The sequence below is a fragment of the Leucopleurus acutus genome (assembly GCF_964270905.1).
Source record: "Leucopleurus acutus genome assembly, chromosome: 11".
Taxonomy (NCBI): domain Eukaryota; kingdom Metazoa; phylum Chordata; class Mammalia; order Artiodactyla; family Delphinidae; genus Leucopleurus; species Leucopleurus acutus.
Window position 1 is genome coordinate 57,300,684 of NC_139152.1, and position 17,925 is coordinate 57,318,608.

Sequence of the window (17,925 nt, forward strand, 5' to 3'; positions counted from 1 at the left end):
ATGAATTCAGTGAGCCCAGACTCTAGCATCTTCCCATACATAGAAAAGCGATAAATTCCTTAAATTGAGATATCTCGGTTTTTTTAAATTAGCAATAATCTTTTGACGTTCCGGACTACCTGCCCTTTGTTGCAAAATTATATATCCTGGCTCCTCTCCTGGCCTCCTCGGGCTGCAGTCCTCACTTTGCCCCAAATAAAACTTAACTCGCAACTCGCACGTTGTGCATTTTTTCAAGTCAACAATTGAAAGGTTCTTGGTCAAATTCCACTTTCCACATTATAAGAATATGTAAACTAAGCAAGCTTGATTAAGCACATTGCAATTTAACTGCTGTACTTTTTAAGTTCTAAAGTCATAAGCTTGTCTGATAAATGTGAATTTTTCCCCCTATTTGTCTAGTGATTATTGATGATCAAGCTAATGAAGCAGTTATTTGGCATAATACTAGGGTTCCTTCACTCAAACATAACTTTTTATTAATGAGGCCAAAAGAATGTTCTATTGAAACTATGATAATTCAAGCTAATGTCATTAACTTACAGAAAATAAGACCTAAGACTTCTTATTAAAATTTTATCCTTTTATCAGAACTGAAAAGTAACTTTTTTTCTCCTTAGAAAATCAGAATTTTTATGTTTAGAAAAATAACAAAAATTATGGTTTAACCAATACTGATTTCTGAATTTTTAACATTACTAAACATTTTAATTTGGACTGAGAAAATATGCTAATGACAACTCTTTACAATTATGATATCAAATAATTTTCCAAATAAAACCTTACTAAGCACAGGTACTCTTTTTTTTAATAAATGTATTTATTTTATTTATTTATTTTTGGCTGCATTGCGTCTTCGTTGCTGCGCATGGGCTTTCTCTAGTTGCAGCGAGTGGGAGCTACTCTTCGTTGTGGTGCATGGGCTTCTCATTGCGGTGGCTTCTCTTGTTGCAGAGCACAGGCTCTAGGTGCATGGGTTTCAGTAGTTGGGCTCGCAGGCTCTAGAGCGCAGGCTCAGTAGTTATGGCGCACGGGCTTAGTTGCTCCGTGGCATGTGGGATCTTCCTGGACCAGGGATTGAGAACCCATGTCCCCTGCATTGGCAGGCGGATTCTTAACCACTGTGCCACCAGGGAAGCCCTAAGCACAGGTATTCTTAAGAGCTCTTACAGAAGACAGGATTAGAATTTGTGTTAGTTGCAGCAGACTTCTAGGATTTTCACTATATATCTTCTACTGATGTAGAGGGTCAGCTTCATGGACATGCATTCTGTGCAGGAGCATAGGGTTCTGTGCTTGGTTGTATTATCAGATTAACTACTTGATACCCTTTTAAAAGCAGAGATCCTTTGACTGAGAAGTTCATACATAGATCAAGTAGATTTCCATGGAGAATGTGTATAGTAGAGGGAAGGTAGGGTGAGGAGAAATATGGCAGCAAAAAATTCTGGGAAACCAAGTCTGTGTGGACTGGTCAATCTTTCCACTACCTACAGATGTGAACTTAAAAGTTCACATGAAGCTTCAGCTTTGCCCAAAGCTAACAGGTCAATGTTGTCCTTTGTCAGGAAAACTTAGGGCCCATAACGTCCATAGCTCATTTTACTCTGCATCAGTTTAACTGGCTAATCGTTCTCCAACTTTCCAGTAAAAGTAGTTGGGTTCCCTCCAACTTTCTAGTAAAAGTAATTGGGCTCCTAGGCCTTGATAACTTGTGCAGTGCCTGATTTTTCTAAGATTGGAGTCTGTCTTCCCCTACTCCCAATCTACTCTGGAATTGGAGCACTGCTGTGGGGGAAAAAAGTACTCTTTAGGGATAAGGATCTAAAGTGAGTAAGAGCTAGGTGTCAAAGATTAACTTGTTTTCGTAAGGACATCTCAGACAAAACTGATTCTGATACATGATCTAGTTTAGCATCAGTAGCTGAGGACACGTATAGTTGGGTAGAACCAGGAAACATGTCACCTTAGTTATTCAAAGATTAAATCTATCAGACGGCAGGATTCTCATGGCTGGTTTTAAAATACAATGCTCATATTTTCATGGCCTGAATGTTTCCACTGCTATATTTAACATTTGTGCAGATTAGAAGGGGAAAATAATGGAACTCTGCCCTTCCATTTGCTTATCTTTTAAATCTTCACACTGTGCTGATATAAAAGAAAAACACTGGTGTCACTATAAAACAAAAACATTTGGGGGCTAAACTTTATTTCTACCTAATACTGCTCATGACCAACTTTTTATATCTAAAACCTGGTGACTGCCAGTTTGGCTACACAATTTTTTTTATAATAGAATTCTAACTGCCACAGAGAAAGGAGGAATGGTGGAAAGCCTGACTCCTTTCTTAACTAGGGAGGCATACTATATAAACCCTTTCGAACTCAAAGAGATTCCAATTTGGGTATAACTTTGTATACTACAGTATGTCATATATTTTCACTCACAGTTCATTTCTGACAATTCTACTCACCAAATGTGTGGGGTTTTCCCCCACACCAAGCAGTTCTCCAATTCTCTCCAAACACAAGCTGGGTATCCTACAATTCAATTCAATTCTGACACTATCTACCTGGACACAACATCAGATCCCACAGGTTAAGGCCTCAGTCCCATAAGACTGCCCTACTTCAGATGCCAATAAGAAGCCCAGGTTTTTACCAACTGGCTATAAATTAGAGGTCACCACAAGCCCTTCCTCAGGTTCAATTAATATGCTAGAATGGCTCACAGCACTCAGGAAAACAGTTTACTTAACAGATTACTGGTTTGTCATAGAAGAATACGTGACTCAGGAACAGCACGATAGAAGAGATACACAGGGCAAGGTATGGGGGAAGAAGCATAGAGCTTCCATGCCTCTCCAGGTGTACCAGCCTCCCAGCACATGTTTACCGACCAGAAAGCTCTTCAAATCCCGTCTTTTGAGTTTTATGGAGGTTTCATTATAGTAGGCGTGATTGATTGGTGATTGATTGAACCTCCAGCCCCTCTCCCCTCCCTGGAGGCTGGGTGGTGGGGCTGAAAACTTCAGTCCTCTAATAATGTGGTTGGTTCTCTTGGCAACCAGCCTCCACCCTTAGTGGCTTTCCAAAAGTCATGTAATTAACATAAACTCAGGTATGGCTGACTGGAGCTTGTTATGAATTACATCTTTTTATCTCTCTTATCACTCAGGGAAGTCTAAGGTTTTAAAAAATCTGTGCCAGTAATGGGGATTGAAACCAAATTATATTTCTGATTAGAAACTACGATATCACAATAGTACAGTTTAACTTTGAGTTATATAAGTTATACTTGTATCTACTGAACAAAAAATGTTAGTGAAACAGTTACTTTTTGAAAAATCATTATGCTAACTGATAAGAACTGGATCTTTGTCCTTGGAAAATGTATAGTCTATTTCTGGAAGCTAAAACAGACACAAGACAGCTTGTATTTGTTGTTAAATAAGTGGTAAAGAAAAATCAGTTCTGAAGAGTGAGAGGAACACTGTAGACAGGACTGGAAGGGAAGAATTTTACGAAAAAAAATTTTTAGCAAATCAAACATATTATTTCATATTAGTAAAAGAAGTATATAAAATGTTTAAGTTTATAAAGCACTTGTGACCTTTTCAATAAGATACTGTATCTAAGGTTATAAAAAGTTGCCTGTTGGGAATTCCCTGGTGGTCCAGTGGTTAGGACTCTGCACTTTCACTGCTGAGGGTGTGGGTTCCATTCCTGGTCGGGGAACAAAGATCCCAATTTGCACAGTTCAGCCAAAAATAAAAAATAAAAATAATAAAAACAAAAAGTTGCCTGTTATTCAATACTGATTCAAAGGTACAAACCAAGGAGGTGAAATGTAATTTTGTCCTTACAAAATTAAAACAGAAAGCAATTTTAAAATGGAAAAGAGTTGTAACTGTCTAGTTACTTTTTTAAAAAGTTATGTCTTAAAAACATAAAAATTGTAAGATTTTATTTAACTCTGCAGAATAACAGATACTACATGTAAATTTAGGGTTGACTTTAAACAAATTTATAATAAAGTTAGCAATAAATGGAAAACACAGAATGAAGCAAAAATAAAAGAATCTAAATTATTCTAATTTCATTGAAAGAACTCATAAAAGTCCATTTTTCTAGCTACTCATACTGACAAATTATTTTGCTTGTTAGTCCTGCACTCAATTTACAGCATGAAGTAAGTAATCTATCATGTTTTCCAATTTAAGTTTTTTGTATTTCTAATATAACTTTGACAACACCACTACCCTCGAACAAGAGAGAAAGGATATAGTAGTGTTGCCACTATTAAAAACAGTATGGAAGTTCTTCAAAAAATTAAAAACAGAACTAGCATACCATCCAGCAATTCCACTTCTGGGTATTTACCCTAAGAAAACAAAAACACTAATTTGAAAAGATATTTGCACTCCTATGTTTATTGCAGCACTATTTACAACAGCTAAGATACAGAAACAATCTTAGTGTCCATAGATAAATGGATAAAGAATGTGGAATATATATATATGTGCACATACACATATATATATTTGGCATATATATACATGTAATGTATACATGTATGGAATATTACATGTAAAATGTAATTTTCCACACAATGGAATATTACTTAGCCACAAAAAAGAATGAAGTCTTGCCATTGTGAGAGCATGGATAGATCTAGAGGGTATTAACCTAAGTGAAATAAGTCAGAAAGAGAAAGACAAATACTATATCATCTCAGTTATATGTGGAATCTAAAAAACAAAACAAATGAACAAACAAAAAAATGAAAATAGATTGACAAATACAGAGAACAGGTAGTTGCCAGAGGGGAGGGGGGTGGGAGCTTGGGCAAAATAGGTGAAGGGGATTAAGAAGTATACATTTCCAGTCATAAAATAAATAAGTCACAGGGATATACTATATAGTATAAGGAATATGGTCAACAGTACTGTAATAACTGTATGAAAACAGATTACCAGACTTATTGATCATTTTGTAATGTATTTAAACGCTGAATCACTATTTGTATACCTAAAATAAATATTGTATATCAACTATACTTCAATTAACAAAATAAAAATGATATAGTATATTTGCTGTGTGACCTACACATGCCAGTTCATAAAAATATATACTTTTCTTTTTTTCTTTATTTGGCCGTACCACGCGGCACGTGGGCTCTTAGTTCCCTGAACAGGGATCGAACCCTCGCCCCCTGCATTGGAAGCACGGAGTCTTAACCACTGGACTGACAAGGAAGTCCAAATATATATACATTTTTAATCATGCTATTTTTCAGTGCTTTTTAAAATGGTAGTGACTCATAATCTGATGACAAAAAAACCCATGTATCTATCTATAATAGTGGCTATCTTTTAAGTAAGTAAAGGATAACATTCACACCTTTAAGTAGTTAAATATAGCTATTCTATTTTTATAAGCTAAAAAAATAAGTCTTGAAGACAGTAACTTCCTTGAAGGCAAAAGCATATGTATGTGTGTCATGTGTGTATGTTATGTATGTATGTATGTGTGTGTCAATGAGAGCTGTTCCCTGAGATAGGCACTTAGTTAACTCCCTCATCTCTTCAGATGTTTGCTCAGGTCTTAACTCATTGAGACCCACTCTGACTAGCCTATTTACTAATGAAACCTATCTTCCCAGTACTTATAATCTCCCTGTCTCTGGTTTACTTTTTCTTGTATATCACAAATCACCTTCTATCACAGTATATAATTTATTTATTATGTTTATTATTTATTGTCTGTCTCTTCCTGCTAGAATGTAATCTCCACATAGTCAGGGATCTTTATGTGTTTTATTCACTGGCATATGGTAAGAGCCTAGAATGAAGCCTGAAACATAGTAATCATGCAGTAAAGATTTGCTGAATTAAAATGAAATGAAATGAATGAGACCAGAAGCAACAACAAACAACAAAAACCAGTTTCTATGAAAATATAACTGTACATGGCAACATGCCACTTTTTGTATTTTTTGTGTTTTGGCCCTGCCGAGTGGCATGTGGGATCTTAGGAAACCGTGGAGTCTTAACCACTGGACTGCCAGGGAAGTCCCTATGCTACTTTTGTAAAGCCAAGTTAACTGTGTTTCTTGGATGGGGTTGTTGATAATAATAATAAAAAATCTGTCTCTAAGGGACATTAAATTCATAGCCTGACATCTAAATCACATAAACTTGATGCAACTTCATTTCCTGCAGATATCTTGCTCTAATGTTATCCTCCTTAGTCGTCAACTGACCACCTTATCTAAAAGAGCATCCCATCCCCTAGTCATTCTCTAGCCCTTATCTTGCTTCATTTCCTTCATAATTCTTATCATTGCATAATATCATGTTGAATATTTATTTGTTTATTGTCTATCTCCTCCAGGAAAACAGGGACCTTATCTGCCTTCTTACTGCTCTATATTTCCCTGCTGTTTGGATCACTGCCTAGCACATAGTAAATACTTGTCAGCATTGAAGGCACTGGGAATTTGCATGCATTCATATTGTTCTTCATATGAGAATGATCCAATTGTTTATCTCCAGATCTAATGCTGCCCAGCAATCACTTGTATTATTCCCTCACTAATAAACAAACGAACAGCAATTGTTCTTCATGTTTTATACCACATCAAGCAAGATGGTTAAAAGGTTTGAGTAGATATATGCTAGATATTATTCCACCAAATACTAATGAAATTTAATATTGACCTGGAAGATTAAAGCTTAAATCATATTAAAGTTTTAGATTTACTCTCTGCTCTTATCTGGATGAAACTATAATTTTATTCAGTTAGAAGTAAAGACATCTAAAATTCTGTGAAATTTTTTTGATCTAAATACTTAAGCAAGACAAAATGTGAAAAGTAGAGGTAGTTTATACTCCTTTGCTCTTAAATTCTGCTTTTATGTTTAAAATCTGGACTGGATGACAATATCAGGATTGAATGACAGCGCTGCTTGTCATTGTGATGGGTGGCAAGTGTAAAAAGGAGGACTTGTAAAAATACTATTCTGCAAAGGGTGTTGCTTACTTTGTCTGGGCCCCAAAATCTTCACAACTGTCAGTTACAGATATACCTCTAAAATAATTGCAAGGATGTTTTAAATTTCAGAACTGTATAAAGTTCACAAAAGAAACTGATTAACTATGAAACCACACTTTTAAATGAACTAGAGAGGGAGTTCCCTGGTAGTCCAGTGGTTAGGATTCAGTGCTTTCACTGCCGTGGCCCTAGTCAATCCCTGGTCAGGGAACTGAGATCCCATAAGCCATGCGGCCCGGCCAAAATTAAAAAAAAGAAAAATAAATGAACTATATAATTTAAGCATATATGTTTTAAAGTATTTCTGTCTTCTTTACTAAAATGTTTCAAACTGTTGAGAGACAAGAAATATCCTTATGTTTTTTTCAATAACTATCCCCAATAACATCAGGTAGAACTTCCTATTTTCAGAATGGTGGCTCCTTTAATGATTTCTTACATATACTCCATGATTTACAGTTACTTTATTAGAACAGTAACAATCTAAGATTAAAGAATCAGTCTTTAAAAAAAGAAAAAAAAAATCAGTCAACTTGGAAGCTTCGGTCGCTAGCTCAGTTCAAAACTCTTTTCCCCTGCTCCTCCCACCTACCCATCCCCAGTACAGGTAAAGCTCTAGCACTTGGAGGTGGGGCAAAATCTGGCTCTCAGACAACTCCTTTTCCTCCCATTTTCAGGCTCAGTGCCCATGGCTTGTGGCAGAGGGAAGGGAGAGAAAAAATGGTAAACACCTCCTTACTCGAAAGAGAAAAGGGCAAATGTTTCCTTATTTGACTGGGTGAGGATGCAATCTTCATTGACTGGATACTGATACCTTTATGTGACACTGTCCAAAAGCTGGATCTTCAGTGAGGCTTCTTTGAGGGAGCCTGCAGAGGTTTACCACTATCTACTTTCCTGATGGTGGTTACCTGGCTCCAGCTTACTGAACCTCTTTTCATTCCTCTCCCTGCAACACTTCCCTCTTTTTGTTGTCAGCCCTCATATGACAAAATGGCTCAAGCCCATTTACCCTCCCTGGTATTCACCCCACCCATGGGAACTCCATTATTCTTGCCACATTAAATGATGGGCATGACGGCTATTTCCCTGTGGTCCTGGCCTCTCTCAGTCTATCATCGTTCAAATTCTCTTTCCCCTGCTCAGCTTCAGGAGATAAGCAAGTTCCGTGGCCAAGCAAACATCCAACAGAGAAATGTCTCCCTTCTTTATAAATCCCATCTTTAGAAATGAGTCTCTTTGAGCACTTTACACCCCATATTGCATATTTGAAATAGCTTGTCTATGAGGACTGCTTTCTCTAACATGCCTCCTCTCAATCTCTCATTTTTTTTGACTAAGAGTGGACAGGAGTGGTGGTGGTAGTGGTGATAGGGCTGGTTGTTGACACTACTCATTTAATATTATGAGAGTAAAGTTATTTTAATTTACAGTGTGGAGAATTCATGCATTTCATTTTCATTTTGGGGGCATAATCACAATTATAGGGCAATGGGAAAACTCCCATTCAATATGCTATAAATGTGTCTATATGTGTCTAAAATGTGTCTAAATGTGTCTATAAAAATATTCAGCTATAAGCATAGTATTGTTGTGATGTTAAATGTTGCCAGTCCTTGCTTAAGGTACTGGTAAATCTTACTCTTAGGTGGATAAAAGAAATATCTCTTATTTGATCCTGTTCGAAACATCTATGACAGCCCATTCAAATCCCATGCCAATTCCTTATAACAAAGTTGATGGTAGAGAATCCTCTATCTCTGTTTACAGGAACTCAAAATTCAGCCTTTCAGGTACAGTATTTTCTTAAATGTAGTTAGATGGTTCATGGTTTTGTGAGGTATTAACTGAAGTCTTCAATTTAAAAAAACCTAAGGCACTTAGAACACATATTTGCATATTAAAAATCCCAACAAACATTGCAATAATGAAACTTCTTTTACTTGGTTTAACTCCTACGCTTACTTTACAATGGAATCCTTTTTTTCACAGAATATTTACCAATATCTCACAGGACTAGTCTGAGAAACCTCGTTTGGATCCTCCCTCCCTCCCTTCTTTCTCCTTTTTGTAATTTTTGTTTCCATAAGGAATGACATAGATACATGCAAGTTCTTCAGCTTAAAGTATAATAATATGTGTGGTGTTGGTTCATTCAAAATAGAGGCCTTCTCTTCCCTCTGCTACTATAGTTAAGAGGTTTTTGTTTTGTTTTTTAAAAATAAGATGCCTTGGCTTTTAGCAGGAAAAACTAGCTATTGGGATAAGCCTACCAGAAAAGGTCTTCATTACTATTAGAAGCGTTATGTTTTATGATTTCTTTTTGTGATATACTATTAAACATCTCTTCAGGGGCAGCTGCTGAGTTTGTAAGTGATCAATTGGCTGTTTTTCTGGGTTTTGCCATTTAACTGTTCTGTGCCCACTTACGTAGGTTATGCTTACGAAGAGTTATTTCCTAATTGTAGGCTGCTTCATTAAAAGGATAAGAGAAGGTTTTGAGGATAATATTCCTTCAGGACCACCTTTACCAGTCAAAGGTATAGCAGATGTAGCAACTTTTAAAATCTAGAAGCCAACAGGAACTAACTTTACTCATACCAAAATACAAGTGTTTTATGAAATACTGTGGTTACCTCTATTTTAGGTAGTGTTTTTAAAACACCTTAATTGATTATGACTAAAGGTTCTAACTACTTCATTTAGAATTGGACACCACAGTAAAAATGTAAATTTATTTGAGAATTATTGTAAATATTTAGTAATTATCTTCTTGTAAACTATCTTTTAAAAGCAATGGTTCTTTTAAAATTCTGTAACTGTGGAAGGAATATATATTCAGTATCACAAGAAGTGAAAAAGATTAGCTAACGATTTACTTTTAAAAACCCACTATTAAAAAATATTCTTACAAGAATAAAACATAACTAGTTAATGCTATGAAATGTAATCATTTAAGAATGTTTCACTTACTTTACCTGATTTATTTTTATTTCTTAACAGAAAATATGTCAGTCAGCTAGCACATTTATATTTGTGTTGTTTTTTTAAGTGGTCTTTTAAAAAAAATTTTTTAACTGAAGTATAATTTACAAGGCTGTGCCAATCTCTGCTGTACAGCAAGGTGACTCAGTTATACACAGAGACATTTTTTAAGTCTTTTCCATTATGGTTTATCCCAGGAGATTGGATATAGTTCCCTGTGAGATACAGTAGGACCTTGTTGTTTATCCATTCTATGTAAACAACCTTGTTTATCCATGTAATAGTTTGCATCCACCAACCCCAAACTCCCAGTCTGCCCCCTCCCCGACTCCCCAGGCAACCACAAGTCTGATCTCTGTGTCTGTGAGGCTATTTCTGTTTTGTAGATAGGGTCATTTGTACCTTATTTTATTTATTTTTTTATTTGGCAGCACCGCTCGGCATGTGGGATCTTAGTTCCTTGACCAGGGAACAAACCCGTGCCACCTGCAGTGGGAGCACAGATTTTTAACCACTGGACCACCAGGGACGTCCCTGTGCCATATTTTAGATTCCACATATAAGTGATATCATATGGTATTTGTCTTTCTCTTTCTGACTTTTAGTATTAGAATCTCTAGTTGCATCCATGTTGCTGCAAATGTAAGTGGCCATTTTTACAGTCTATCATTTTCTTGCATTTTCCCTTTCAGATGTTCCCTTAATAATTATGTTTCTCTCTTTATTTAAAATTCTTAGATTATAATGGTAGCTCACATAAAAATATTATCATCATAGCAACTACTATTTTTTGAGTGTTTGGGTCATTCTATATATCATGCTAAGCATTTACATAGATCATCTCATACAAATTTTAACTCTGGAAGGCATGATAATATTTCTGCATACAATTTTCAGGTAACAAAACTGAGGCTTGGGGCGGTTAAGCATCTTGCCTAAGGGCACTCAGCTTGCCTGTGTTTTAGTTGGATATAACTCCAGGTCTGAGTTATTCTGAAATCCTAAGCTCTTAACCTTTGCTTCTCAAATCCCTGGTGATTCACTAACATATTCCTGAATATCTCTGATTTCTCATCAAATATCTCTGATTTCCCATCTTTAGTTTTGAAATTTCATTTCAAAAATAATTTAAAAATTAAAAACTATACTTTGGATCACAGGGAAGACCACTATATAAAATACTTTTGCCTGATTTGAATGCCATGTTCTTGTTTGTTTTTATAAATTGGAGCCAAGCTATAAGACTTAAATTGACCTGAGCTACAGTAATGAAGAGAAACAAACAAATGAAGGATGCAAACATGCCAGGTAAAGGCCAAAAGCTGTGATTGCTTGTTTCTGGAACAAAGGCTTTAAAAAAATTATAATAGAGAAAACTGGCGGGAAAATTGAGTTACCATATAGCAATATAGGTATCCTGAAATAAAACAAATCTGTGCTGTATTGACTTCCAGTGATGATTTAGGCTCAGCAAAACAATATTCTTTGTTACATTAAAATTAATGTAATTAATTGAAAATGTTTTAGTTTAATTTCGATTTTTTCCAGATTAATAGTTAAAAAGAGCTATCAGCATAGGCTTAAACCAAGTTTCCTCCTGTATAATAAAAATAATTTGTCACATTGGGTATACACAATTCTTACAAGGTGTTCCTATATATTCAAGATTGAGAAACAGTACTGTATAATCCGTATGGCTGCTAAAAAATTGAAACTCAATGTTAGCTGAGCCAGAATTTTAATAATCCACCTAGCTTCTCCACATTTATTCATTTGAATGACTCAGCCAAACTATCTCAGCATTACTTTCTTCCTCACAATAATGGCACTGAACTCATAATGAGTTTTAGTGGTTCTCAGACTTATTTTTCAGTAGGGACCCCTTAGAGAATCTTATGAAATCTAAGAACCCTCACTCCATGAAAACGTATATATAAAAACATTATACACAATATTAAAAAAATTACATACACTAACAATAAAAGAGAACAGGCTCTGAAGTTAGAAACAATCTGTGTAATCTAAGACCTCTCTTAAAGCCTCTTAAAGCTTCCATTTCTCCATCTGTAAAGTGCAAGTACTACCTATCTCATGTTATGCAGATTGAGTGGAATTATGTAACTATGGTGCTTGCAATTTAGTAGATGCCAAATTAAGTCGTAGTTGTTAATTATTATCAGGCCAATATTGACCACCTATTTTACGTCGAACTGCTGTTGTTGAGGTTTTCTTGTGCTGATTGGTTTGTGGCAGCCACTCTATGGTTACCAAGGATCTCATATTCTTCTCACTGGTTGCCTCATTAATTTGGCTTTTACTTTCAGGCTACCTATTTTTTAGGTGATAGTGACCCATGAAAGCACTAGAGAGTAATAACATCTTTAATGTTCGGTTGAGAATATTAAGTGGCTTTAATATTGCTGTCATCAATTCCAAAGGTGATGAGAAATAAAATGAGAGCAATTCTCTACAAGAACTGGATACTTGAAGGGCAAGATATGGCTCACAAGTTTAAACTGGGGATCTGCCACATACATATGGCATACAAGAATATGGGGGAAGTTATGTAGCTTTCTTGAGAACTAAATAATAAGACACAATGTGGGGTACAAAATTGAGAATCAGTCACATTTGAATAACGAATGAGAAATGAATACCAAGTCAGAATAGAACATCATATTAAGATGAGGAAGCATTTATTCTACTATTCTCAAAACTGGTTATATTAAAAACATACTTTTATGTTCATATCTGGAAAACAACTCAAAAAGGATATAGAAAATTTACAAAGAGTTCAGGAAAAATGCCATGAAAATAATGCAAAGCTTTGGAAGCTCATTATAGGAGAAATCCTTATATGACAAACTCTAAGGAACTGTCCAGATTTTCTTATTTTACTTTCATTGTCATTGTGGTATTTTTAAGCAACAAATATTGCATGAAATATATAGGTGACAGGTTGAAGATAAGAATATTTTGGTTATGTGTGTGATACAGTGTCACTGTTGTCATCATTATGAGATTAAAACAAAATGAAGTTTAATAAAGATTCTCAAGCATTATAAAATACTTTTCTAAAAGTAAACAGTAACCTCAATCTGTGTGGAAGATCATAAAAAGTGATCTTAAGAATATGTACCATGGAACAGTCCCCTTCCCCCAAATGATAGCATTCTTAGAGATGCTGGTCATTTACCGTCATAATGACTCTCATTTTAGAATGGTGAATGCTTCATGTAAACAGTATGCTGTTTTTTAAAAAATTTTGTTTTAGATCTTATGCTCTTACGATTCTATGCAATTTCTTAAAATATACATAGAAACTGAGCCTGTGATCCAGTGACACTTTTTATTAGTCCTACTGAATTTGTCAGACTGGGAAGGCAAGCGACAGGCTTTATTCCCTTCATATTTTGAAAGATTTCAGAGTTGAACATTAGTATATTTACCGTGTTGCTGACTTTTCTTAAACCTTGGCAACTTTAAGGCATCTTGGTATATGTATTACTGAAATATTTGTCACTCTTACTGCACAGACTTATTTGTGGTAACTGTTTTGTTTAAATGAAACTGGTATCATGTGTCCTCACAGATTATTACCAATGCAGTCTTTGTGGACTAAACTAACTATTCACGTTTAACCAGATAATCAACAGAGGGTTCCTTTTTGAAACAAATGCTTACTCCCGATTTCAAAGCTGCTATTTCTAGCGTGCATTGCACAAATGTGTGTAATTTTTTGTGCCAGACTTTTGACTGTTATCAAACGCTGTAATGTGAAATGGATAGTTAGAAACAATGTTAAAATTTATATTTAACCCTTTCAGGGCTGAACTGTATCTCAAGGGCCAAGTGCATTTTGTTGATTCTTCTGGGGAAACATCCTGCAAAAGAATCAATTTTTATTTTATGATATTCATTTGAACAGGTAAAAACTTATATCTCATTAGTTTTGAGATGATTCACAGAAAATTTAATTATCTTGGTAAGATTAGAACAGTGATGTTAGGTGATAAAAGTGGATATGATAAAAACAAGTACTATAAAGGATTCTATAATATTTAACTTTTTTTTAAAGTGCTGACTAAACCTTGGGAATGGATTGATTAGCAATGACTTAGCGAAAGTCATCCATATCAACCCTTTCCGCCTGACATTTAAAATACTCCCAAATCCTGCAACCTTATTCTCTTGATACATAAATTCCACTAGCCCCCTCTGCTTATCTTAGGCAGCTTCTAGTCTCTGGCCTATGCTCATTTCTGCTTCTGAGTTAGCCTGAATTGTCCCCCGGCTCCCAAATTTATGAGGTACTTATCCCCAGTAGCTCACAATATGACTGTATTTGGAGACAGGACATCTAAAAAGGTAATTAAGGTTAAATGAGGTCATACAGGTATGCCCTAATCCAATATGACTGGTGTTTTTATAAAAAAGGGAAATTTGAAGACAGACTCACTTACAGGGAAAACATCACATGAACATGAAACAGACATCTATAAGTCAAGGACAGAGGCCTTTGGAAGAAACCAAACCTTTCTTGGACTTCTGGCCTCCAGAACTGTGAGGAAATAAATTTGTTTGTTTAAGCCATCCAGTTGGTGGTACTCTGTTATGGCAGCTCTGGCAAACTAATACAAGCTGCCTTTCTTCATGTTATTCCCCTCACTGAAAATGTCTCTTCCTTTCATCCACATCTATCCAAACTATGTCACTGAACACGGAACTTAAACAGCCACGCGGTGAAGTTATCCCTGACAGACACACCAGTCTGATCTCCCTTCCCTTTTCTGATCTAGCAGAGAATTTATAGTCCGTACCACAGATTTTTAGCAATTTCTAGCACATAAAAGTAGATGTAAGGATTTCATGAGTTAATACAGGAAAAATGCTTAAAACAGTGCCTGGTATGTGGTGGGTCTAAGTGTTTGCTTTATCTGTTGCTGCTATTACTATTTCCTGATTATATTTTTCTCTAATCAAATCATGTTGCTCACAACTCTTTTTAGTGCAATGCTGAGCATATCGGTGCTAAAAACACTTGTTGACGTATAAAACACTTAGGTCTAACCTTATTTATCACATAGATCTCTCTGGAGCATCTGCTTATCTTCTTTCCTATTCTGTGTAAAGGAAGATAAAATGATAAAAATACAGGGTCTCTACCCTCAAGTTGCTTATAATTGGTCAAAGAATTTTTCACTTCCTTCTGGCAAAATATTTCTGAGGACTTAACATCTGTCAATACTGTGCTAGAAATGGGGAAAAAAGATAAAGGAGACATAGCTCTTGCCTGTAAACAGCTCACTGTCTAGTTGGGCAAAACCCAATTCCATAGGAAGTGAAGAAAAAAGTGGGTTCAGAAAAATTTCACACGAGTCCCGAAGGAAGATGTTTTGGTTCTATTACCGAATAACAAATTAACCCAAACCATAGCAGCTTCAGGCAAATTTTATCAGATTCAGGAGGGGCTTAGCTAGGTGGTTCTGGTTCAGGGTCTCTTATGAAGTTGCAGTCAAGCTATTGGCTGGGGCTGGAAGCATCTCAAGGAGGACCAAGGATTTGCTTCTAAGTTCACTCACACAGTTGTTGGCAGCCTTTGGTTCCTTGTCAGCTGTTAGATTTCATTTCCTTGGCACATAGGCTTCTCTACAGGCTGCCTGAGTGTCCTATGACATGGCAGCTGGCTTCCCTTGGAGTGATTCAAGAGAATACGCAAGAGGAAGAAGTCTCAATGCCTCTTATGACCTAGTCTCGAGAGTCATGGTCACTTCTTATTCTATTTACTAGAAGAAAGTCACAAAGTTCAACGTGCACTCAGAAGGAGGTGAATTAAGTAGTTCCACTTCTTGAAGAATGAAATACCAAAGATTTTGCGGACATTTTCTTTTTTGGCTGTGCCGCATGGCTTGCGGGATCTTAGTACCCCTACCAGGGATCGAACCCATGCCCTCGGCAGTGAGGGTGTGGAGTCCTAACTACTGGACCGACAGGGAATTCCCTTGTGGACATATTTTTTAAACCAGCATAGGAGACTGTGCTGGTTTAAGACATTTTGTGGGGAGGAGGAGGTCACTCAAAGCAGAGGGAAGAAAACTGCAAGGTTTGAAGTATGAAGCAGCATCGAGTATTAGGCTAGAACCCCAAGTAGTACCTAAGGCTACAAACGTAGGAAGGTGTTATAACATGAAGGGCTTTCTACCTCATCGAAAGGAGTTTGCACTTTTATCCTGTAGTGGATGAGGCATCATTATAAAGATTTTATGTGGGGGGTGGAGGGGGCGGGGGTCTCCGAAAATGTGTACTGTAAAATCTGGTGGTAGTCTTGAAGATTGGAGAGACATAAAACTTCATGAAGAAAGACCAGTTTTTTAAAAAAATCTCTTTCAAAGTTCAGATGAGAGATTATGAGGGAATGATTACGAGAATGGTTGAAGGAATGGAGACGTATGGGAGGATCCTAGAAGTATTCAGAATGTAAAACAAGAAATGGTAATTAGTTGTGGGGCATGGGAAGAAGAAAGGATAAAAGACATCAGGCTTGGCAACTGAGTATATGATACTATTTCCCCAAATTATCCACTTTTTTCTTTAAAGTAAAGGTAGAATTTTAATCAGTATAAAAATTTATTCTGGGCTTCCCTGATGGCTCAGTGGTTGAGAATCTGCCTGCCAATGCAGGGGACACAGGTTCGAGCCCTGGTCTGGGAAGATCCCACATGCTGCGGAACAACTGGGCCCGTGAGCCACAACTACTGAGCCTGTGCGTCTGAAGCCTGTGCTCTGCAACAAGAGAGGCCGCGACAGTGAGAGGTCCACGCACGGCAATGAAGAGTGGCCCCCATTCGCCGCAACTAGCGAAAGCCCTCACACAGAAACAAAGACCCAACACAGCCAAAAATAAATAAATAAAAATTTATTCTATGAAAATTTAAAAAAAAACTATGAAATAGAACTAATGAAACAAAAATACCTGCAACAGTTACTTCTGCAGTTTTGAACTAATAACTTGCACATATCCTGTTAGACCTTTGTGACACAAACATTTTCACAAAATTGGAATTATATTTTAAACCTTTCCGTTTGCACTTAATATGTCAATAAAACTTCTTCCATATCATTTTTAATGGCTGAATATTGTTCTGTTGTATGGATGTAGCTTGATTTATTTACCAGAATCCTAACAAACAATGCAATAACGAACACTCTTGTAATTGAATTGTTACACATATCCTTACTTCCTCTGATACATTTCTAGAAGAGGAATTGCAGGGTCAAATGTATATGCTCAAGGCTTTTGATACATATTGCCAAACTGCATACTAGAAATGTGCCAATTTTATACTCTGAGCAGTATAAGAAGCCCTGTTTCTTTGAACCCTTGCCAGTATTATCAAGACATAATCACCTGTTAAAATAATACCTGAAGAACAAATTAATGTTTAACATGTTAGGTCACTCATAAGATGGACTTACTATTAAACCTTTATAACACTACCATTCAAAGTTTAAGAGTCTTACGTATATTTTAGGTGAAGAATCGGAGATCCAGTAAGTTACATAATCACTCCCTCTACATAGTGGGAGTTTCTGCCCTAGGTATTATTTTGCAGTGCTTTCTGATTTGCCAGTTTGCTTCACCAATTAAGCTTTTTTCCTGTAATAACCTTCTTATTATATATACCAGAAAAAGGTATACATATTTATCATCAAGGCCTGGAAGTTAGGCATATACCGTTAGTTTAGCACTATTTCTCCTAGCTGATTCCTACCCTGGATTTTATACATTATGTGTTGAAGGAAAACTTAAGACTTTTTATTTTTAAAAAGTGTACCTAATCTTGGATAAGGATCTACTTCATTCATTCAATGGTTCATTT